This window comes from Egretta garzetta, unplaced genomic scaffold (genome assembly GCF_000687185.1).
Source record: "Egretta garzetta isolate BGI_Z169 unplaced genomic scaffold, ASM68718v1 scaffold439, whole genome shotgun sequence".
Lineage (NCBI taxonomy): Eukaryota > Metazoa > Chordata > Aves > Pelecaniformes > Ardeidae > Egretta > Egretta garzetta.
The window spans coordinates 182,536-184,432 of NW_009260803.1; positions in this window are offsets into that span (position 1 = coordinate 182,536).

The following is a 1,897-nucleotide window of genomic DNA, read 5'->3' on the forward strand; positions in this document are numbered from 1 at the left end:
GCTCTCGGCTCTCGGGGGGGGAGCTCGCTTGGTCCCCACGTGGTTGTACGTGGCTGGAGCTCCTGTCCCACGGCTGCAGAAAACACTGCCGGGCCTCTCCCCGTACCCTGCCACGGGCCACGGAGCCTCTTCCATGAGCCAGGAGCTCTGCTGGGTGCGACGTTGTTGGTAACACATCCTCTTTATGGTCGATAACTCCATTGAGGGTGGAGTATGCCGCTCTGCAGTTCGCGTGGCCCCACAAGCATCCATTTTGGGTATTCTGTAGAGTTTTATTGCAGAAGTCATCCCCTTAGCGATCTGAATGCAAATACGTACAACTTTTTTTAAGAATTTAATCACAGGAGAACAGTTAGGGCAAGAGCAGGGCAAGCTATGGTCTGTCAATAAAAACAATATAATCAGATTAATCCAGCAAGCCAAAAAAAGGCAAATTTCCTTTCTTGCACTACATGTACTCACACGAGGGCTATGAGAACCCCCCCGCTCCCCAGCCCTCTGTGTCCTGCACCTTGCTGAGTTCGTCTGGAGAAGGCAAAAGCTCGGGTCTTGCCCAGGGCTGCTGGCATCTCCCCGCTACCGATGGCTTTTATTCGGAGTTCAGGTCTTCCTTTCAGCCGGCCATGCCCCCGGGAGGTTTCCTGCTCTCACTCCCTTCCATCCATAGGTGGCAGCAGGCTTTAAAATCTTTAACCTCTCACCATTGATGTTTTTTTAGGAGCTCAGGGAGTTGTGCAATGATCTCCAGGACTTTGGTGCATGCGGCTGGTGTAAGAGGAGTGAATTATTTCCAAGGAACAAAACATCCTTTGCAGCTCTTCGCTTCATTGCTCTATGAAGACAAATAGAAAGTCAAACTCGGGGGTAAGAAAGGGCAGACAAGCACCTCTTTCGGGCCACCACAGCTCTGCCAGGAGCAGCAATTTTATCTGATAAGTTACCCAGGAAAAATAATGTGGTTAAGAGCTTCCCCTCACAAACGTACGTGGATGCAAAAAGCCACGTCTGTGATACAGGTTTAAGCCCCTCTGCAAAATTTGCTTTTGCGTGTTCTGTACATCTCCACCCGCGTTTGGGGACCTCTCTTCTCTCCCCAGCAGTGATGCCCAGCTGCTGTCTGGGTCAGCCTTTGGTGGCATCGCCAAGCACAGAGGCTCAGCGCAGTGGGGACACAGGGACAGGGCAGGGCAGGGTTGGCCGCTCCTGCGCCAGCAGCACATGGAGTGTGACCTGCTCCTTGCGGACATAGCCCTGTGGCGATGATAACCCCAGCTGTGAGGGGTGCTTGGGATCTCCAGCACTCAGGGTCTCCATCCCGGTGCCTCCATGTCCAACAGCATCACAGGGCAGCTGCCCTGGGCTTGGTGGTGCCAGGAGCCAGCCCTTCTCCAGCCTCCCCATCCCCTTCTGAGGATGGACCTTTGGTGCTGGTGAGGCCACTCGGTGCTGGTGAGGCTTCCCATTGAATACTGTGTTCAGTTTTGAGCCCCTCACTACAAGAAAGATGTGTTGTTGGAACATGTCCAGAGGAGAGCAACAAGGCTGGGGAGGGGTCTGGAGCCCCAGGCTGCTGGGGAGCGGCTGGGGGAGGAGGGAGTGAGGTGGGGGTCGGCCTCTTCTCCCTGGTAACGGGTGATGGGACAAGGGGGAATGTTTTGAAGCTGTGCCAGGGCAGGTTTAGGCTCGACATTAGGAAAAACTTCTTCACCGAAAGGGATGCCAGGCTCTGGAATGGGCTGCCCAGGGAGGTGGTCGAGTCCCCATCCCTGGAGGTATTTAAAAGAAGGATAGATGAGGTGCTGAGGGACAGGGTTTAGTGGTGGGATGGCAGGGTTAGGTTAAAGGTTGGACTCGATGATCTCAAAGGGCTTTTCCAACCAAAGCGATTCTATGATTA